This window comes from Sceloporus occidentalis, unplaced genomic scaffold (assembly GCF_023333645.1).
Source record: "Sceloporus occidentalis isolate IW3139 unplaced genomic scaffold, rSceOcc1.0.p SCAF_357, whole genome shotgun sequence".
Classification (NCBI taxonomy): Eukaryota; Metazoa; Chordata; class Lepidosauria; order Squamata; family Phrynosomatidae; genus Sceloporus; species Sceloporus occidentalis.
The window spans coordinates 50,108-70,539 of NW_028317337.1; the positions used below are offsets into that span (position 1 = coordinate 50,108).

The 20,432-nt window shown below is 41.5% G+C and overlaps 23 non-coding genes across 23 annotated transcripts; all 23 read right to left on the bottom strand.

The window, feature by feature from the left end:
• Positions 1–109: 109 nt before the first annotated feature.
• Positions 110–181, bottom strand: TRNAE-UUC (transfer RNA glutamic acid (anticodon UUC)). Its single transcript has one exon. It is a non-coding gene; the product is annotated as a tRNA-Glu (tRNA).
• A 301-nt stretch (positions 182–482) lies between these two features.
• On the bottom strand, positions 483–568 carry TRNAY-GUA (transfer RNA tyrosine (anticodon GUA)). Its single transcript is given in 2 exon segments — positions 483–518; positions 532–568. It is a non-coding gene; the product is annotated as a tRNA-Tyr (tRNA).
• A 2,388-nt stretch (positions 569–2,956) lies between these two features.
• TRNAY-GUA (transfer RNA tyrosine (anticodon GUA)) lies at positions 2,957–3,042 on the bottom strand. The gene is given in 2 exon segments: positions 2,957–2,992; positions 3,006–3,042. It is a non-coding gene; the product is annotated as a tRNA-Tyr (tRNA).
• A 152-nt stretch (positions 3,043–3,194) lies between these two features.
• TRNAG-UCC (transfer RNA glycine (anticodon UCC)) lies at positions 3,195–3,266 on the bottom strand. The gene has a single exon. It is a non-coding gene; the product is annotated as a tRNA-Gly (tRNA).
• Positions 3,267–5,056: 1,790 nt separating this feature from the next.
• On the bottom strand, positions 5,057–5,128 carry TRNAE-UUC (transfer RNA glutamic acid (anticodon UUC)). Its single transcript has one exon. It is a non-coding gene; the product is annotated as a tRNA-Glu (tRNA).
• A 301-nt stretch (positions 5,129–5,429) lies between these two features.
• TRNAY-GUA (transfer RNA tyrosine (anticodon GUA)) lies at positions 5,430–5,515 on the bottom strand. The gene is given in 2 exon segments: positions 5,430–5,465; positions 5,479–5,515. It is a non-coding gene; the product is annotated as a tRNA-Tyr (tRNA).
• Positions 5,516–5,667: 152 nt separating this feature from the next.
• TRNAG-UCC (transfer RNA glycine (anticodon UCC)) lies at positions 5,668–5,739 on the bottom strand. The gene has a single exon. It is a non-coding gene; the product is annotated as a tRNA-Gly (tRNA).
• Positions 5,740–7,529: 1,790 nt separating this feature from the next.
• TRNAE-UUC (transfer RNA glutamic acid (anticodon UUC)) lies at positions 7,530–7,601 on the bottom strand. Its single transcript has one exon. It is a non-coding gene; the product is annotated as a tRNA-Glu (tRNA).
• A 301-nt stretch (positions 7,602–7,902) lies between these two features.
• Positions 7,903–7,988, bottom strand: TRNAY-GUA (transfer RNA tyrosine (anticodon GUA)). Its single transcript is given in 2 exon segments — positions 7,903–7,938; positions 7,952–7,988. It is a non-coding gene; the product is annotated as a tRNA-Tyr (tRNA).
• A 2,014-nt stretch (positions 7,989–10,002) lies between these two features.
• TRNAE-UUC (transfer RNA glutamic acid (anticodon UUC)) lies at positions 10,003–10,074 on the bottom strand. Its single transcript has one exon. It is a non-coding gene; the product is annotated as a tRNA-Glu (tRNA).
• A 301-nt stretch (positions 10,075–10,375) lies between these two features.
• On the bottom strand, positions 10,376–10,461 carry TRNAY-GUA (transfer RNA tyrosine (anticodon GUA)). Its single transcript is given in 2 exon segments — positions 10,376–10,411; positions 10,425–10,461. It is a non-coding gene; the product is annotated as a tRNA-Tyr (tRNA).
• Positions 10,462–10,613: 152 nt separating this feature from the next.
• Positions 10,614–10,685, bottom strand: TRNAG-UCC (transfer RNA glycine (anticodon UCC)). The gene has a single exon. It is a non-coding gene; the product is annotated as a tRNA-Gly (tRNA).
• A 1,791-nt stretch (positions 10,686–12,476) lies between these two features.
• TRNAE-UUC (transfer RNA glutamic acid (anticodon UUC)) lies at positions 12,477–12,548 on the bottom strand. The gene has a single exon. It is a non-coding gene; the product is annotated as a tRNA-Glu (tRNA).
• Positions 12,549–12,849: 301 nt separating this feature from the next.
• TRNAY-GUA (transfer RNA tyrosine (anticodon GUA)) lies at positions 12,850–12,935 on the bottom strand. Its single transcript is given in 2 exon segments — positions 12,850–12,885; positions 12,899–12,935. It is a non-coding gene; the product is annotated as a tRNA-Tyr (tRNA).
• A 139-nt stretch (positions 12,936–13,074) lies between these two features.
• Positions 13,075–13,146, bottom strand: TRNAG-UCC (transfer RNA glycine (anticodon UCC)). Its single transcript has one exon. It is a non-coding gene; the product is annotated as a tRNA-Gly (tRNA).
• A 1,790-nt stretch (positions 13,147–14,936) lies between these two features.
• Positions 14,937–15,008, bottom strand: TRNAE-UUC (transfer RNA glutamic acid (anticodon UUC)). Its single transcript has one exon. It is a non-coding gene; the product is annotated as a tRNA-Glu (tRNA).
• A 301-nt stretch (positions 15,009–15,309) lies between these two features.
• On the bottom strand, positions 15,310–15,395 carry TRNAY-GUA (transfer RNA tyrosine (anticodon GUA)). The gene is given in 2 exon segments: positions 15,310–15,345; positions 15,359–15,395. It is a non-coding gene; the product is annotated as a tRNA-Tyr (tRNA).
• A 152-nt stretch (positions 15,396–15,547) lies between these two features.
• Positions 15,548–15,619, bottom strand: TRNAG-UCC (transfer RNA glycine (anticodon UCC)). The gene has a single exon. It is a non-coding gene; the product is annotated as a tRNA-Gly (tRNA).
• Positions 15,620–17,410: 1,791 nt separating this feature from the next.
• TRNAE-UUC (transfer RNA glutamic acid (anticodon UUC)) lies at positions 17,411–17,482 on the bottom strand. Its single transcript has one exon. It is a non-coding gene; the product is annotated as a tRNA-Glu (tRNA).
• Positions 17,483–17,783: 301 nt separating this feature from the next.
• TRNAY-GUA (transfer RNA tyrosine (anticodon GUA)) lies at positions 17,784–17,869 on the bottom strand. Its single transcript is given in 2 exon segments — positions 17,784–17,819; positions 17,833–17,869. It is a non-coding gene; the product is annotated as a tRNA-Tyr (tRNA).
• A 139-nt stretch (positions 17,870–18,008) lies between these two features.
• On the bottom strand, positions 18,009–18,080 carry TRNAG-UCC (transfer RNA glycine (anticodon UCC)). The gene has a single exon. It is a non-coding gene; the product is annotated as a tRNA-Gly (tRNA).
• A 1,790-nt stretch (positions 18,081–19,870) lies between these two features.
• On the bottom strand, positions 19,871–19,942 carry TRNAE-UUC (transfer RNA glutamic acid (anticodon UUC)). The gene has a single exon. It is a non-coding gene; the product is annotated as a tRNA-Glu (tRNA).
• A 301-nt stretch (positions 19,943–20,243) lies between these two features.
• Positions 20,244–20,329, bottom strand: TRNAY-GUA (transfer RNA tyrosine (anticodon GUA)). The gene is given in 2 exon segments: positions 20,244–20,279; positions 20,293–20,329. It is a non-coding gene; the product is annotated as a tRNA-Tyr (tRNA).
• Between the last annotated feature and the right edge of the window lie 103 nt (positions 20,330–20,432).

Sequence of the window (20,432 nt, forward strand, 5' to 3'; positions counted from 1 at the left end):
TATTTTGAGGTGGCTATTCAGGTAAGGTGAGCGCTTTAGATGTTGGGGAATATGATTAATGCTATTTGATTTGACCAACTAGCAACAAAGGGTTCCAATAAAAACTAGCTTCCCATACCGGGAGTCGAACCCGGGCCGCCTGGGTGAAAACCAGGAATCCTAACCGCTAGACCATATGGGATATGTGTCTCCACCCTGCACACACCACATGGGATGGTGTATGTGACAGAGCATCCACAGATCCTATAGGAGGTGAACCTTTTTATTTTAAAATACATCTGTAATGCCTGTCAGTCCGCGGCTGCAGTTCATGAGTTCCTGTTCCAATGACCTTTGTGAGATGCGTCAGAGTTATAGTTTCTTTAGATCTTCCCAGATAAAGTGGTCCTTTTGCTGACCACGGAATTCGCACCTAAAGTCCACTCTTCACTCTGTAGGATCAACCTACCATTTTTTTTCCCGTCTCACAAAAATATAAAGCTTCCTTCGAGCCGGAATCGAACCAGCGACCTAAGGATGTCCGATTATTTTCTACAGTCCTCCGCTCTACCAGCTGAGCTATCGAAGGTCATGCTTCAGTGTGCTGTCCATGCTGACTGTACCTGGAGCAGCCCCTCACTCACCAACAACGCGTGTTACAAGCTACATCAAGTTGAAGGGTTAACATTGTAAACGGCTTGAAACTTACTGAATAGACCCGGATGTGTAAAAATCAATTTTTGCGATGTCCGGGAATCGAACCCGGGTCAACTGCTTGGAAGGCAGCTATGCTCACCACTATACCACCAACACTGGACAGAGAGATAGGCTTTTAATCTAGAGATGGGAAGGTCCGGAAAAAAAAACATAAGAAAAAAAAAACATTTTCCTTCCGTTTTTTTCCAAAGCCATTTTTTGTTTGTGGGAAATGATGTCATATCCCGGAGCTCAGACTCAGCAGCACTCAGAGGATGCTCACTTTCTATGGAGGTTGCGTAACGTTTTCTTTAATTTCATAAAAATGAACCCTGCTGATGATGTCCTGGGAAAGGCTGGGTTTTGTGACCCTTGAGTTTTAGGATAATGTGAGTTAGATCCAGTCTGATATACAACGAAGGTAAAAGAAGTGTGGAACCAGTTTTCACAGAGCCCGATAGATCTGCTACATGGGTGGTTTTAGGAGTTCTGCATATGTAGATGTTATTGTGTCATTTTTCAGCCTTTAGCAGAATTTAGTTTTATGTGGAATATGGAATGTTTCATCAGAACATTTAGAAATCTGGCCGACCTTCAGGAAATGTTAAAAATTGTCATCTTCTGCCTTGGTCCGATCCTCTTCTCTGGCCTGGCTTACTTCTACACTTAAGCTTCTTTAGCGTAGCGGTTGTACTGTTTGCCTCAAGCGACAAAGGTCCCCGGTTCGAAACTGGGTAGAAACACTTCTTATCATTATTCCCATTTAAAATACAGAACCGATGATTCATCACCAAGGAGGGCAATCTGCTCCTCAGTTTTGTACCAGAAGGTGGTGCTGTTTCCCTAGGTCTTGGCCTAGTCAAGAAAATGGTGGTCAATCTACTGATGTCTTTCTTTCAGGTAAATGACTGGTGCTTCACATACTTTTTGCTTTGTTGCTTTAGTGTATTCCTTTGTTTTTCTTGTTTGTAATTTGGATTTTGAGATGATTTTTCCATGATATGATTGAACCTGATGCAGAACTCACTATAACTATAAAATGAAATACCTGGTCAGTATATTGTGGTGCTATAAAATCTATACATACAATGTAATGTTGTTATAAATACACCTGTTTTGTGATTCGTACGGATAGTTACCTGTAAGTTGTCGGTGGCCAGACTGGGGATAACTAAGCAGCACTGGCAGTTTCAGGAATTCCACCCTTCCTCCAGCAATCATCAGATATAGAAGATATAATACTTGATCCCTTTATGCCCATCTCATGGTGATGGGGCTGCCCTGAGAACAAGAGCAGTATGATCAGGTTTTACCATAAATTTGTCCGGTGTAATTCACTTTTCCCGCAGTGACAGTTTCCTTTACATAATTTTCTGAAGGGACAAATTATACATATTACATATAAAACATATACACTTTATGAAAGGATGTGGACACCCCTAATTATTGAGTTTAGGTATTTCAGCCACATCCATTGCTAACAGGTGTATAAAATCAAGCACATAGTCGACCATCTCCCTAGACAGACATTGGCATTATGTCTCCCTTTTCCTCTTCATCTATCTTTGTTCTCTTTATCTCCCAACCCTTTCTCTTTACCTCTCCCTGTTTGTCCACTTTTTCTTTACCGCTACCTTTTGTCACTTCCTCTCCTCTTTTCTTTAATCTATCCTCCTTTTCTTTAATCTCTCCATTTTCATTATCTTTCCTCCTGTTGCTTTTTATATAATCTCTCTAATCTATTCCTCCCGTTTCTGATGTTCCTTGACCAGCCCAAAGAGGTAAGAAATCTGCCCCAGTATTTTGAGGTGGCTATTCAGGTAAGGTGAGCGCTTTAGATGTTGGGGAATATGATTAATGCTATTTGATTTGACCAACTAGCAACAAAGGGTTCCAATAAAAACTAGCTTCCCATACGGGGAGTCGAACCCGGGCCGCCTTGGTGAAAACCAGGAATCCTAACCGCTAGACCATATGGGATATGTGTCTCCACCCTGCACACACCACATGGGATGGTGTATGTGACAGAGCATCCACAGATCCTATAGGAGGTGAACCTTTTTATTTTAAAATACAGCTGTAATGCCTGTCAGTCCGCGGCTGCAGTTCATGAGTTCCTGTTCCAATGATCTTTGTGAGATGCGTCAGAGTTATAGTTTCTTTAGATCTTCCCAGATAAAGTGGTCCTTTTGCTGACCACGGAATTCGCACCTAAAGTCCACTCTTCACTCTGTAGGATCAACCTACCATTTTTTTTCCCGTCTCACAAAAATATAAAGCTTCCTTCGAGCCGGAATCGAACCAGCGACCTAAGGATGTCCGATTATTTTCTACAGTCCTCCGCTCTACCAGCTGAGCTATCGAAGGTCATGCTTCATTGTGCTGTCCATGCTGACTGTACCTGGAGCAGCCCCTCACTCACCAACAACGCGTGTTACAAGCTACATCAAGTTGAAAGGTTAACATTGTAAACGGCTTGAAACTTACTGAATAGACCCGGATGTGTAAAAATCAATTTTTGCGATAGCCGGGAATCGAACCCGGGTCAACTGCTTGGAAGGCAGCTATGCTCACCACTATACCACCAACGCTGGACAGAGAGATAGGCTTTTAATCTAGAGATGGGAAGGTCCGGAAAAAAAAACATAAGAAAAAAAAACATTTTCCTTTCGTTTTTTTCCAAAGCCATTTTTTGTTTGTGGGAAATGATGTCATATCCCGGAGCTCAGACTCAGCAGCACTCAGAGGATGCTCACTTTCTATGGAGGTTGCGTAACGTTTTCTTTAATTTCATAAAAATGAACCCTGCTGATGATGTCCTGGGAAAGGCTGGGTTTTGTGACCCTTGAGTTTTAGGATAATGTGAGTTAGATCCAGTCTGATATACAACGAAGGTAAAAGAAGTGTGGAACCAGTTTTCACAGAGCCCGATAGATCTGCTACATGGGTGGTTTTAGGAGTTCTGCATATGTAGATGTTATTGTGTCATTTTTCAGCCTTTAGCAGAATTTAGTTTTATGTGGAATATGGAATGTTTCATCAGAACATTTAGAAATCTGGCCGACCTTCAGGAAATGTTAAAAATTGTCATCTTCTGCCTTGGTCCGATCCTCTTCTCTGGCCTGGCTTATTTCCACACTTAAGCTTCTTTAGCGTAGCGGTTGTACCGTTTGCCTCACGTGACAAAGGTCCCCGGTTCGAAACTGGGTAGAAACGCTTCTTATCCTTATTCCCATTTAAAATACAGAACCGATGATTCATCACCAAAGAGGGCAATCTGCTCCTCAGTTTTGTACCAGAAGGTGGTGCTGTTGCCCTAGGTCTTGGCCTAGTCAAGAAAATGGTGGTCAATCTACTGATGTCTTTCTTTCAGGTAAATGACTGGTGCTTCACATACTTTTTGCTTTGTTGCTTTAGTGTATTCCTTTGTTTTTCTTGTTTGTAATTTGGATTTTGAGATGATTTTTCCATGATATGTTTGAACCTGATGCAGAACTCACTATAACTATAAAATGAAATACCTGGTCAGTATATTGTGGTGCTATAAAATCTATACATACAATGTAATGTTGTTATAAATACACCTGTTTTGTGATTCGTACGGATAGTTACCTGTAAGTTGTCGGTGGCCAGACTGGGGATAACTAAGCAGCACTGGCAGTTTCAGGAATTCCACCCTTCCTCCAGCAATCATCAGATATAGAAGATATAATACTTGATCCCTTTATGCCCATCTCATGGTGATGGGGCTGCCCTGAGAACAAGAGCAGTATGATCAGGTTTTACCATAAATTTGTCCGGTGTAATTCACTTTTCCCGCAGTGACAGTTTCCTTTACATAATTTTCTGAAGGGACAAATTTTACATATTACATATAAAACATATACACTTTATGAAAGGATGTGGACACCCCTAATTATTGAGTTTAGGTATTTCAGCCACATCCATTGCTAACAGGTGTATAAAATCAAGCACATAGTCGATCATCTCCCTAGACAGACATTGGCATTATGTCTCCCTTTTCCTCTTCATCTATCTTTGTTCTCTTTATCTCCCAACCCTTTCTCTTTACCTCTCCCTGTTTGTCCACTTTTTCTTTACCGCTACCTTTTGTCACTTCCTCTCCTCTTTTCTTTAATCTATCCTCCTTTTCTTTAATCTCTCCATTTTCATTATCTTTCCTCCTGTTGCTTTTTATATAATCTCTCTAATCTATTCCTCCCGTTTCTGATGTTCCTTGACCAGCCCAAAAAGGTAAGGAATCTGCCCCAGTATTTTGAGGTGGCTATTCAGGTAAGGTGAGCGCTTTAGATGTTGGGGAATATGATTAATGCTATTTGATTTGACCAACTAGCAACAAAGGGTTCCAATAAAAACTAGCTTCCCATACTGGGAGTCGAACCCAGGCCGCCTGGGTGAAAACCAGGAATCCTAACCGCTAGACCATATGGGATATGCGTCTCCACCCTGCACACACCACATGGGATGGTGTATGTGACAGAGCATCCACAGATCCTATAGGAGGTGAACCTTTTTATTTTAAAATACAGCTGTAATGCCTGTCAGTCCGCGGCTGCAGTTCATGAGTTCCTGTTCCAATGATCTTTGTGAGATGCGTCAGAGTTATAGTTTCTTTAGATCTTCCCAGATAAAGTGGTCCTTTTGCTGACCACGGAATTCGCACCTAAAGTCCACTCTTCACTCTGTAGGATCAACCTACCATTTTTTTTCCCGTCTCACAAAAATATAAAGCTTCCTTCGAGCCGGAATCGAACCAGCGACCTAAGGATGTCCGATTATTTTCTACAGTCCTCCGCTCTACCAGCTGAGCTATCGAAGGTCATGCTTCAGTCTGCTGTCCATGCTGACTGTACCTGGAGCAGCCCCTCACTCACCAACAACGCGTGTTACAAGCTACATCAAGTTGAAAGGTTAACATTGTAAACGGCTTGAAACTTACTGAATAGACCCGGATGTGTAAAAATCAATTTTTGCGATGGCCGGGAATCAAACCCTGGTCAACTGCTTGGAAGGCAGCTATGCTCACCACTATACCACCAACGCTGGACAGAGAGATAGACTTTTAATCTAGAGATGGGAAGGTCCTGAAAAAAAAACATAAGAAAAAAAAAACATTTTCCTTCCGTTTTTTTCCAAAGCCATTTTTTGTTTGTGGGAAATGATGTCATATCCCGGAGCTCAGACTCAGCAGCACTCAGAGGATGCTCACTTTCTATGGAGGTTGCGTAACGTTTTCTTTAATTTCATAAAAATGAACCCTGCTGATGATGTCCTGGGAAAGGCTGGGTTTTGTGACCCTTGAGTTTTAGGATAATGTGAGTTAGATCCAGTCTGATATACAACGAAGGTAAAAGAAGTGTGGAACCAGTTTTCACAGAGCCCGATAGATCTGCTACATGGGTGGTTTTAGGAGTTCTGCATATGTAGATGTTATTGTGTCATTTTTCAGCCTTTAGCAGAATTTAGTTTTATGTGGAATATGGAATGTTTCATCAGAACATTTAGAAATCTGGCCGACCTTCAGGAAATGTTAAAAATTGTCATCTTCTGCATTGGTCCGATCCTCTTCTCTGGCCTGGCTTGTTTCTACACTTAAGCTTCTTTAGCGTAGCGGTTGTACCGTTTACCTTTTCGACAAAGGTCCCCGGTTCAAAACTGGGTAGAAACACTTCTTATCATTATTCCCATTTAAAATACAGAACCGATGATTCATCACCAAAGAGGGCAATCTGCTCCTCAGTTTTGTACCAGAAGGTGGCGCTGTTGCCCTAGGTCTTGGCCTAGTCAAGAAAATGGTGGTCAATCTACTGATGTCTTTCTTTCAGGTAAATGACTGGTGCTTCACATACTTTTTGCTTTGTTGCTTTAGTGTATTCCTTTGTTTTTCTTGTTTGTAATTTGGATTTTGAGATGATTTTTCCATGATATGTTTGAACCTGATGCAGAACTCACTATAACTATAAAATGAAATACCTGGTCAGTATATTGTGGTGCTATAAAATCTATACATACAATGTAATGTTGTTATAAATACACCTGTTTTGTGATTCGTACGGATAGTTACCTGTAAGTTGTCGGTGGCCAGACTGGGGATAACTAAGCAGCACTGGCAGTTTCAGGAATTCCACCCTTCCTCCAGCAATCATCAGATATAGAAGATATAATACTTGATCCCTTTATGCCCATCTCATGGTGATGGGGCTGCCCTGAGAACAAGAGCAGTATGATCAGGTTTTACCATAAATTTGTCCGGTGTAATTCACTTTTCCCGCAGTGACAGTTTCCTTTACATAATTTTCTGAAGGGACAAATTATACATATTACATATAAAACATATACACTTTATGAAAGGATGTGGACACCCCTAATTATTGAGTTTAGGTATTTCAGCCACATCCATTGCTAACAGGTGTATAAAATCAAGCACATAGTCGACCATCTCCCTAGACAGACATTGGCATTATGTCTCCCTTTTCCTCTTCATCTATCTTTGTTCTCTTTATCTCCCAACCCTTTCTCTTTACCTCTCCCTGTTTGTCCACTTTTTCTTTACCGCTACCTTTTGTCACTTCCTCGCCTCTTTTCTTTAATCTATCCTCCTTTTCTTTAATCTCTCCATTTTCATTATCTTTCCTCCTGTTGCTTTTTATATAATCTCTCTAATCGATTCCTCCCGTTTCTGATGTTCCTTGACCAGCCCAAAGAGGTAAGTAATCTGCCCCAGTATTTTGAGGTGGCTATTCAGGTAAGGTGAGCGCTTTAGATGTTGGGGAATATGATTAATGCTATTTGATTTGACCAACTAGCAACAAATTGTTCCAATAAAAACTACCTTCCCATACCGGGAGTCGAACCCGGGCCACCTGGGTGAAAACCAGGAATCCTAACCGCTAGACCATATGGGATATGTGTCTCCACCCTGCACACACCACATGGGATGGTGTATGTGACAGAGCATCCACAGATCCTATAGGAGGTGAACCTTTTTATTTTAAAATACAGCTGTAATGCCTGTCAGTCCGCGGCTGCAGTTCATGAGTTCCTGTTCCAATGATCTTTGTGAGATGCGTCAGAGTTATAGTTTCTTTAGATCTTCCCAGATAAAGTGGTCCTTTTGCTGACCACGGAATTCGCACCTAAAGTCCACTCTTCACTCTGTAGGATCAACCTACCATTTTTTTTCCCGTCTCACAAAAATATAAAGCTTCCTTCGAGCCGGAATCGAACCAGCGACCTAAGGACGTCCGATTATTTTCTACAGTCCTCCGCTCTACCAGCTGAGTTATCGAAGGTCATGCTTCAGTGTGCTGTCCATGCTGACTGTACCTGGAGCAGCCCCTCACTCACCAACAACGCGTGTTACAAGCTACATCAAGTTGAAAGGTTAACATTGTAAACGGCTTGAAACTTACTGAATAGACCTGGATGCGTAAAAATCAATTTTTGCGATGGCCGGGAATCGAACCCTGATCAACTGCTTGGAAGGCAGATATGCTCACCACTATACCACCAACGCTGGACAGAGAGATAGGCTTTTAATCTAGAGATGGGAAGGTCCGGAAAAAAAAACATAAGAAAAAAAAAACATTTTCCTTCCGTTTTTTTCCAAAGCCATTTTTTGTTTGTGGGAAATGATGTCATATCCCGGAGCTCAGACTCAGCAGCACTCAGAGGATGCTCACTTTCTATGGAGGTTGCGTAACGTTTTCTTTAATTTCATAAAAATGAACCCTGCTGATGATGTCCTGGGAAAGGCTGGGTTTTGTGACCCTTGAGTTTTAGGATAATGTGAGTTAGATCCAGTCTGATATACAACGAAGGTAAAAGAAGTGTGGAACCAGTTTTCACAGAGCCCGATAGATCTGCTACATGGGTGGTTTTAGGAGTTCTGCATATGTAGATGTTATTGTGTCATTTTTCAGCCTTTAGCAGAATTTAGTTTTATGTGGAATATGGAATGTTTCATCAGAACATTTAGAAATCTGGCCGACCTTCAGGAAATGTTAAAAATTGTCATCTTCTGCCTTGGTCCGATCCTCTTCTCTGGCCTGGCTATTTTCTACACTTAAGCTTCTTTAGCGTAGCGGTTGTACCGTTTACCTTTTCGACAAAAGTCCCCGGTTCGAAACTGGGTAGAAACACTTCTTATCATTATTCCCATTTAAAATACAGAACCGATGATTCATCACCAAAGAGGGCAATCTGCTCCTCAGTTTTGTACCAGAAGGTGGTGCTGTTGCCCTAGGTCTTGGCCTAGTCAAGAAAATGGTGGTCAATCTACTGATGTCTTTCTTTCAGGTAAATGACTGGTGCTTCACATACTTTTTGCTTTGTTGCTTTAGTGTATTCCTTTGTTTTTCTTGTTTGTAATTTGGATTTTGAGATGATTTTTCCATGATATGTTTGAACCTGATGCAGAACTCACTATAACTATAAAATGAAATACCTGGTCAGTATATTGTGGTGCTATAAAATCTATACATACAATGTAATGTTGTTATAAATACACCTGTTTTGTGATTCGTACGGATAGTTACCTGTAAGTTGTCGGTGGCCAGACTGGGGATAACTAAGCAGCACTGGCAGTTTCAGGAATTCCACCCTTCCTCCAGCAATCATCAGATATAGAAGATATAATACTTGATCCCTTTATGCCCATCTCATGGTGATGGGGCTGCCCTGAGAACAAGAGCAGTATGATCAGGTTTTACCATAAATTTGTCCGGTGTAATTCACTTTTCCCGCAGTGACAGTTTCCTTTACATAATTTTCTGAAGGGACAAATTATACATATTACATATAAAACATATACACTTTATGAAAGGATGTGGACACCCCTAATTATTGAGTTTAGGTATTTCAGCCACATCCATTGCTAACAGGTGTATAAAATCAAGCACATAGTCGACCATCTCCCTAGACAGACATTGGCATTATGTCTCCCTTTTCCTCTTCATCTATCTTTGTTCTCTTTATCTCCCAACCCTTTCTCTTTACCTCTCCCTGTTTGTCCACTTTTTCTTTACCGCTACCTTTTGTCACTTCCTCTCCTCTTTTCTTTAATCTATCCTCCTTTTCTTTAATCTCTCCATTTTCATTATCTTTCCTCCTGTTGCTTTTTATATAATCTCTCTAATCTATTCCTCCCGTTTCTGATGTTCCTTGACCAGCCCAAAAAGGTAAGGCATCTGCCCCAGTATTTTGAGGTGGCTATTCAGGTAAGGTGAGCGCTTTAGATGTTGGGGAATATGATTAATGCTATTTGATTTGACCAACTAGCAACAAAGGGTTCCAATAAAAACTAGCTTCCCATACCGGGAGTCGAACCCGGGCCGCCTGGGTGAAAACCAGGAATCCTAACCGCTAGACCATATGGGATATGTGTTTCCACCCTGCACACACCACATGGGATGGTGTATGTGACAGAGCATCCACAGATCCTACAGGAGGTGAACCTTTTTATTTTAAAATACAGCTGTAATGCCTGTCAGTCCGCGGCTGCAGTTCATGAGTTCCTGTTCCAATGATCTTTGTGAGATGCGTCAGAGTTATAGTTTCTTTAGATCTTCCCAGATAAAGTGGTCCTTTTGCTGACCACGGAATTCGCACCTAAAGTCCACTCTTCACTCTGTAGGATCAACCTACCATTTTTTTTCCCGTCTCACAAAGATATAAAGCTTCATTCGAGCCGGAATCGAACCAGCGACCTAAGGATGTCCGATTATTTTCTACAGTCCTCCGCTCTACCAGCTGAGCTATCGAAGGTCATGCTTCAGTGTGCTGTCCATGCTGACTGTACCTGGAGCAGCCCCTCACTCACCAACAACGCGTGTTACAAGCTACATCAAGTTGAAAGGTTAACATTGTAAACGGCTTGAAACTTACTGAATAGACCCGGATGTGTAAAAATCAATTTTTGCGATGGCCGGGAATCGAACCCGGGTCAACTGCTTGGAAGGCAGCTATGCTCACCACTATACCACCAACGCTGGACAGAGAGATAGGCTTTTAATCTAGAGATGGGAAGGTCCGGAAAAAAAAACATAAGAAAAAAAAAACATTTTCCTTCCGTTTTTTTCCAAAGCCATTTTTTGTTTGTGGGAAATGATGTCATATCCCGGAGCTCAGACTCAGCAGCACTCAGAGGATGCTCACTTTCTATGGAGGTTGCGTAACGTTTTCTTTAATTTCATAAAAATGAACCCTGCTGATGATGTCCTGGGAAAGGCTGGGTTTTGTGACCCTTGAGTTTTAGGATAATGTGAGTTAGATCCAGTCTGATATACAACGAAGGTAAAAGAAGTGTGGAACCAGTTTTCACAGAGCCCGATAGATCTGCTACATGGGTGGTTTTAGGAGTTCTGCATATGTAGATGTTATTGTGTCACTTTTCAGCCTTTAGCAGAATTTAGTTTTATGTGGAATATGGAATGTTTCATCAGAACATTTAGAAATCTGGCCGACCTTCAGGAAATGTTAAAAATTGTCATCTTCTGCCTTGGTCCGATCCTCTTCTCTGGCCTGGCTTATTTCCACACTTAAGCTTCTTTAGCGTAGCGGTTGTACCGTTTGCCTCACGTGACAAAGGTCCCCGGTTCGAAACTGGGTAGAAACACTTCGTATCATTATTCCCATTTAAAATACAGAACCGATGATTCATCACCAAAGAGGGCAATCTGCTCCTCAGTTTTGTACCAGAAGGTGGTGCTGTTGCCCTAGGTCTTGGCCTAGTCAAGAAAATGGTGGTCAATCTACTGATGTCTTTCTTTCAGGTAAATGACTGGCGCTTCACATACTTTTTGCTTTGTTGCTTTAGTGTATTCCTTTGTTTTTCTTGTTTGTAATTTGGATTTTGAGATGATTTTTCCATGATATGTTTGAACCTGATGCAGAACTCACTATAACTATAAAATGAAATACCTGGTCAGTATATTGTGGTGCTATAAAATCTATACATACAATGTAATGTTGTTATAAATACACCTGTTTTGTGATTCGTACGGATAGTTACCTGTAAGTTGTCGGTGGCCAGACTGGGGATAACTAAGCAGCACTGGCAGTTTCAGGAATTCCACCCTTCCTCCAGCAATCATCAGATATAGAAGATATAATACTTGATCCCTTTATGCCCATCTCATGGTGATGGGGCTGCCCTGAGAACAAGAGCAGTATGATCAGGTTTTACCATAAATTTGTCCGGTGTAATTCACTTTTCCCGCAGTGACAGTTTCCTTTACATAATTTTCTGAAGGGACAAATTTTACATATTACATATAAAACATATACACTTTATGAAAGCATGTGGACACCCCTAATTATTGAGTTTAGGTATTTCAGCCACATCCATTGCTAACAGGTGTATAAAATCAAGCACATAGTCGACCATCTCCCTAGACAGACATTGGCATTATGTCTCCCTTTTCCTCTTCATCTATCTTTGTTCTCTTTATCTCCCAACCCTTTCTCTTTACCTCTCCCTGTTTGTCCACTTTTTCTTTACCGCTACCTTTTGTCACTTCCTCTCCTCTTTTCTTTAATCTATCCTCCTTTTCTTTAATCTCTCCATTTTCATTATCTTTCCTCCTGTTGCTTTTTATATAATCTCTCTAATCTATTCCTCCCGTTTCTGATGTTCCTTGACCAGCCCAAAAAGGTAAGGAATCTGCCCCAGTATTTTGAGGTGGCTATTCAGGTAAGGTGAGCGCTTTAGATGTTGGGGAATATGATTAATGCTATTTGATTTGACCAACTAGCAACAAAGGGTTCCAATAAAAACTAGCTTCCCATACCGGGAGTCGAACCCAGGCCGCCTGGGTGAAAACCAGGAATCCTAACCGCTAGACCATATGGGATATGTGTCTCCACCCTGCACACACCACATGGGATGGTGTATGTGACAGAGCATCCACAGATCCTATAGGAGGTGAACCTTTTTATTTTAAAATACAGCTGTAATGCCTGTCAGTCCGCGGCTGCAGTTCATGAGTTCCTGTTCCAATGATCTTTGTGAGATGCGTCAGAGTTATAGTTTCTTTAGATCTTCCCAGATAAAGTGGTCCTTTTGCTGACCACGGAATTCGCACCTAAAGTCCACTCTTCACTCTGTAGGATCAACCTACCATTTTTTTTCCCGTCTCACAAAAATATAAAGCTTCCTTCGAGCCGGAATCAAACCAGCGGCCTAAGGATGTCCGATTATTTTCTACAGTCCTCTGCTCTACCAGCTGAGCTATCGAAGGTCATGCTTCAGTGCGCTGTCCATGCTGACTGTACCTGGAGCAGCCCCTCACTCACCAACAATGCGTGTTACAAGAAGGGTTAACATTGCAAACGGCTTGAAACTTACTGAATAGACCCGGATGTGTAAAAATCAATTTTTGCGTTGGCCGGGAATCGAACCCGGGTCAACTGCTTGGAAGGCAGCTATGCTCACCACTATACCACCAACGCTGGACAGAGAGATAGGCTTTTAATCTAGAGATGGGAAGGTCCGGAAAAAAAAACATAAGAAAAAAAAAACATTTTCCTTCCGTTTTTTTCCAAAGCCATTTTTTGTTTGTGGGAAATGATGTCATATCCCGGAGCTCAGACTCAGCAGCACTCAGAGGATGCTCACTTTCTATGGAGGTTGCGTAACGTTTTCTTTAATTTCATAAAAATGAACCCTGCTGATGATGTCCTGGGAAAGGCTGGGTTTTGTGACCCTTGAGTTTTAGGATAATGTGAGTTAGATCCAGTCTGATATACAACGAAGGTAAAAGAAGTGTGGAACCAGTTTTCACAGAGCCCGATAGATCTGCTACATGGGTGGTTTTAGGAGTTCTGCATATGTAGATGTTATTGTGTCATTTTTCAGCCTTTAGCAGAATTTAGTTTTATGTGGAATATGGAATGTTTCATCAGAACATTTAGAAATCTGGCCGACCTTCAGGAAATGTTAAAAATTGTCATCTTCTGCCTTTGTCCGATCCTCTTCTCTGGCCTGGCTTGTTTCTACACTTAAGCTTCTTTAGCGTAGCGGTTGTACCGTTTACCTTTTCGACAAAGGTCCGCGGTTCAAAACTGGGTAGAAACACTTCTTATCATTATTCCCATTTAAAATACAGAACCGATGGTTCATCACCAAAGAGGGCAATCTGCTCCTCAGTTTTGTACCAGAAGGTGGTGCTGTTGCCCTAGGTCTTGGCCTAGTCAAGAAAATGGTGGTCAATCTACTGATGTCTTTCTTTCAGGTAAATGACTGGTGCTTCACATACTTTTTGCTTTGTTGCTTTAGTGTATTCCTTTGTTTTTCTTGTTTGTAATTTGGATTTTGAGATGATTTTTCCATGATATGTTTGAACCTGATGCAGAACTCACTATAACTATAAAATGAAATACCTGGTCAGTATATTGTGGTGCTATAAAATCTATACATACAATGTAATGTTGTTATAAATACACCTGTTTTGTGATTCGTACGGATAGTTACCTGTAAGTTGTCGGTGGCCAGACTGGGGATAACTAAGCAGCACTGGCAGTTTCAGGAATTCCACCCTTCCTCCAGCAATCATCAGATATAGAAGATATAATACTTGATCCCTTTATGCCCATCTCATGGTGATGGGGCTGCCCTGAGAACAAGAGCAGTATGATCAGGTTTTACCATAAATTTGTCCGGTGTAATTCACTTTTCCCGCAGTGACAGTTTCCTTTACATAATTTTCTGAAGGGACAAATTATACATATTACATATAAAACATATACACTTTATGAAAGGATGTGGACACCCCTAATTATTGAGTTTAGGTATTTCAGCCACATCCATTGCTAACAGGTGTATAAAATCAAGCACATAGTCGACAATCTCCCTAGACAGACATTGGCATTATGTCTCCCTTTTCCTCTTCATCTATCTTTGTTCTCTTTATCTCCCAACCCTTTCTCTTTACCTCTCCCTGTTTGTCCACTTTTTCTTTACCGCTACCTTTTGTCACTTCCTCTCCTCTTTTCTTTAATCTATCCTCCTTTTCTTTAATCTCTCCATTTTCATTATCTTTCCTCCTGTTGCTTTTTATATAATCTCTCTAATCTATTCCTCCCGTTTCTGATGTTCCTTGACCAGCCCAAAAAGGTAAGGCATCTGCCCCAGTATTTTGAGGTGGCTATTCAGGTAAGGTGAGCGCTTTAGATGTTGGGGAATATGATTAATGCTATTTGATTTGACCAACTAGCAACAAAGGGTTCCAATAAAAACTAGCTTCCCATACCGGGAGTCGAACCCGGGCCGCCTGGGTGAAAACCAGGAATCCTAACCGCTAGACCATATGGGATATGTGTCTCCACCCTGCACACACCACATGGGATGGTGTATGTGACAGAGCATCCACAGATCCTATAGGAGGTGAACCTTTTTATTTTAAAATACAGCTGTAATGCCTGTCAGTCGGCGGCTGCAGTTCATGAGTTCCTGTTCCAATGATCTTTGTGAGATGCGTCAGAGTTATAGCTTCTTTAGATCTTCCCAGATAAAGTGGTCCTTTTGCTGACCACGGAATTCGCACCTAAAGTCCACTCTTCACTCTGTAGGATCAACCTACCATTTTTTTTCCCGTCTCACAAAAATATAAAGCTTCCTTCGAGCCGGAATCGAACCAGCGACCTAAGGATGCCCGATAATTTTCTACAGTCCTCCGCTCTACCAGCTGAGCTATCGAAGGTCATGCTTCAGTGTGCTGTCCATGCTGACTGTACCTGGAGCAGCCCCTCACTCACCAACAACGCGTGTTACAAGCTACATCAAGTTGAAAGGTTAACATTGTAAACGGCTTGAAACTTACTGAATAGACCCGGATGTGTAAAAATCAATTTTTGCGATGGCCGGGAATCGAACCCGGGTCAACTGCTTGGAAGGCAGCTATGCTCACCACTATACCACCAACGCTGGACAAAGAGATAGGCTTTTAATCTAGAGATGGGAAGGTCCGGAAAAAAAAACATAAGAAAAAAAAAACATTTTCCTTCCGTTTTTTTCCAAAGCCATTTTTTGTTTGTGGGAAATGATGTCATATCCCGGAGCTCAGACTCAGCAGCACTCAGAGGATGCTCACTTTCTATGGAGGTTGCGTAACGTTTTCTTTAATTTCATAAAAATGAACCCTGCTGATGATGTCCTGGGAAAGGCTGGGTTTTGTGACCCTTGAGTTTTAGGATAATGTGAGTTAGATCCAGTCTGATATACAACGAAGGTAAAAGAAGTGTGGAACCAGTCTTCACAGAGCCCGATAGATCTGCTACATGGGTGGTTTTAGGAGTTCTGCATATGTAGATGTTATTGTGTCATTTTTCAGCCTTTAGCAGAATTTAGTTTTATGTGGAATATGGAATGTTTCATCAGAACATTTAGAAATCTGGCCGACCTTCAGGAAATGTTAAAAATTGTCATCTTCTGCCTTGGTCCGATCCTCTTCTCTGGCCTGGCTTGTTTCTACACTTAAGCTTCTTTAGCGTAGCGGTTGTACCGTTTGCCTCACACGACAAAGGTCCCCGGTTCGAAACTGGGTAGAAACACTTCTTATCATTATTCCCATTTAAAATACAGAACCGATGATTCATCACCAAAGAGGGCAATCTGCTCCTCAGTTTTGTACCAGAAGGTGGTGCTGTTGCCCTAGGTCTTGGCCTAGTCAAGAAAATGATGGTCAATCTACTGATGTCTTTCTTTCAGGTAAATGACTGGTGCTTCACATACTTTTTGCTTTGTTGCTTTAGTGTATTCCTTTGTTTTTCTTGTTTGTAATTTGGATTTTGAGATGATTTTTCCATGATATGTTTGAACCTGATGCAGAACTCACTATAACTATAAAATGAAATACCTGGTCAGTATATTGTGGTGCTATAAAATCTATACATACAATGTAATGTTGTTATAAATACACCTGTTTTGTGATTCGTACGGATAGTTACCTGTAAGTTGTCGGTGGCCAGACTGGGGATAACTAAGCAGCACTGGCAGTTTCAGGAATTCCACCCTTCCTCCAGCAATCATCAGATATAGAAGATATAATACTTGATCCCTTTATGCCCATCTCATGGTGATGGGGCTGCCCTGAGAACAAGAGCAGTATGATCAGGTTTTACCATAAATTTGTCCGGTGTAATTCACTTTTCCCGCAGTGACAGTTTCCTTTACATAATTTTCTGAAGGGACAAATTTTACATATTACATATAAAACATATACACTTTATGAAAGCATGTGGACACCCCTAATTATTGAGTTTAGGTATTTCAGCCACATCCATTGCTAACAGGTGTATAAAATCAAGCACATAGTCGACCATCTCCCTAGACAGACATTGGCATTATGTCTCCCTTTTCCTCTTCATCTATCTTTGTTCTCTTTATCTCCCAACCCTTTCTCTTTACCTCTCCCTGTTTGTCCACTTTTTCTTTACCGCTACCTTTTGTCACTTCCTCTCCTCTTTTCTTTAATCTATCCTCCTTTTCTTTAATCTCTCCATTTTCATTATCTTTCCTCCTGTTGCTTTTTATATAATCTCTCTAATCTATTCCTCCCGTTTCTGATGTTCCTTGACCAGCCCAAAAAGGTAAGGAATCTGCCCCAGTATTTTGAGGTGGCTATTCAGGTAAGGTGAGCGCTTTAGATGTTGGGGAATATGATTAATGCTATTTGATTTGACCAACTAGCAACAAAGGGTTCCAATAAAAACTAGCTTCCCATACCGGGAGTCGAACCCAGGCCGCCTGGGTGAAAACCAGGAATCCTAACCGCTAGACCATATGGGATATGTGTCTCCACCCTGCACACACCACATGGGATGGTGTATGTGACAGAGCATCCACAGATCCTATAGGAGGTGAACCTTTTTATTTTAAAATACAGCTGTAATGCCTGTCAGTCCGCGGCTGCAGTTCATGAGTTCCTGTTCCAATGATCTTTGTGAGATGCGTCAGAGTTATAGTTTCTTTAGATCTTCCCAGATAAAGTGGTCCTTTTGCTGACCACGGAATTCGCACCTAAAGTCCACTCTTCACTCTGTAGGATCAACCTACCATTTTTTTTCCCGTCTCACAAAAATATAAAGCTTCCTTCGAGCCGGAATCAAACCAGCGGCCTAAGGATGTCCGATTATTTTCTACAATCCTCTGCTCTACCAGCTGAGCTATCGAAGGTCATGCTTCAGTGCGCTGTCCATGCTGACTGTACCTGGAGCAGCCCCTCACTCACCAACAATGCGTGTTACAAGAAGGGTTAACATTGCAAACGGCTTGAAACTTACTGAATAGACCCGGATGTGTAAAAATCAATTTTTGCGTTGGCCGGGAATCGAACCCGGGTCAACTGCTTGGAAGGCAGCTATGCTCACCACTATACCACCAACGCTGGACAGAGAGATAGGCTTTTAATCTAGAGATGGGAAGGTCCGGAAAAAAAAACATAAGAAAAAAAAAACATTTTCCTTCCGTTTTTTTCCAAAGCCATTTTTTGTTTGTGGGAAATGATGTCATATCCCGGAGCTCAGACTCAGCAGCACTCAGAGGATGCTCACTTTCTATGGAGGTTGCGTAACGTTTTCTTTAATTTCATAAAAATGAACCCTGCTGATGATGTCCTGGGAAAGGCTGGGTTTTGTGACCCTTGAGTTTTAGGATAATGTGAGTTAGATCCAGTCTGATATACAACGAAGGTAAAAGAAGTGTGGAACCAGTTTTCACAGAGCCCGATAGATCTGCTACATGGGTGGTTTTAGGAGTTCTGCATATGTAGATGTTATTGTGTCATTTTTCAGCCTTTAGCAGAATTTAGTTTTATGTGGAATATGGAATGTTTCATCAGAACATTTAGAAATCTGGCCGACCTTCAGGAAATGTTAAAAATTGTCATCTTCTGCCTTTGTCCGATCCTCTTCTCTGGCCTGGCTTGTTTCTACACTTAAGCTTCTTTAGCGTAGCGGTTGTACCGTTTACCTTTTCGACAAAGGTCCGCGGTTCAAAACTGGGTAGAAACACTTCTTATCATTATTCCCATTTAAAATACAGAACCGATGGTTCATCACCAAAGAGGGCAATCTGCTCCTCAGTTTTGTACCAGAAGGTGGTGCTGTTGCCCTAGGTCTTGGCCTAGTCAAGAAAATGGTGGTCAATCTACTGATGTCTTTCTTTCAGGTAAATGACTGGTGCTTCACATACTTTTTGCTTTGTTGCTTTAGTGTATTCCTTTGTTTTTCTTGTTTGTAATTTGGATTTTGAGATGATTTTTCCATGATATGTTTGAACCTGATGCAGAACTCACTATAACTATAAAATGAAATACCTGGTCAGTATATTGTGGTGCTATAAAATCTATACATACAATGTAATGTTGTTATAAATACACCTGTTTTGTGATTCGTACGGATAGTTACCTGTAAGTTGTCGGTGGCCAGACTGGGGATAACTAAGCAGCACTGGCAGTTTCAGGAATTCCACCCTTCCTCCAGCAATCATCAGATATAGAAGATATAATACTTGATCCCTTTATGCCCATCTCATGGTGATGGGGCTGCCCTGAGAACAAGAGCAGTATGATCAGGTTTTACCATAAATTTGTCCGGTGTAATTCACTTTTCCCGCAGTGACAGTTTCCTTTACATAATTTTCTGAAGGGACAAATTATACATATTACATATAAAACATATACACTTTATGAAAGGATGTGGACACCCCTAATTATTGAGTTTAGGTATTTCAGCCACATCCATTGCTAACAGGTGTATAAAATCAAGCACATAGTCGACAATCTCCCTAGACAGACATTGGCATTATGTCTCCCTTTTCCTCTTCATCTATCTTTGTTCTCTTTATCTCCCAACCCTTTCTCTTTACCTCTCCCTGTTTGTCCACTTTTTCTTTACCGCTACCTTTTGTCACTTCCTCTCCTCTTTTCTTTAATCTATCCTCCTTTTCTTTAATCTCTCCATTTTCATTATCTTTCCTCCTGTTGCTTTTTATATAATCTCTCTAATCTATTCCTCCCGTTTCTGATGTTCCTTGACCAGCCCAAAAAGGTAAGGCATCTGCCCCAGTATTTTGAGGTGGCTATTCAGGTAAGGTGAGCGCTTTAGATGTTGGGGAATATGATTAATGCTATTTGATTTGACCAACTAGCAACAAAGGGTTCCAATAAAAACTAGCTTCCCATACCGGGAGTCGAACCCGGGCCGCCTGGGTGAAAACCAGGAATCCTAACCGCTAGACCATATGGGATATGTGTCTCCACCCTGCACACACCACATGGGATGGTGTATGTGACAGAGCATCCACAGATCCTATAGGAGGTGAACCTTTTTATTTTAAAATACAGCTGTAATGCCTGTCAGTCGGCGGCTGCAGTTCATGAGTTCCTGTTCCAATGATCTTTGTGAGATGCGTCAGAGTTATAGCTTCTTTAGATCTTCCCAGATAAAGTGGTCCTTTTGCTGACCACGGAATTCGCACCTAAAGTCCACTCTTCACTCTGTAGGATCAACCTACCATTTTTTTTCCCGTCTCACAAAAATATAAAGCTTCCTTCGAGCCGGAATCGAACCAGCGACCTAAGGATGCCCGATTATTTTCTACAGTCCTCCGCTCTACCAGCTGAGCTATCGAAGGTCATGCTTCAGTGTGCTGTCCATGCTGACTGTACCTGGAGCAGCCCCTCACTCACCAACAACGCGTGTTACAAGCTACATCAAGTTGAAAGGTTAACATTGTA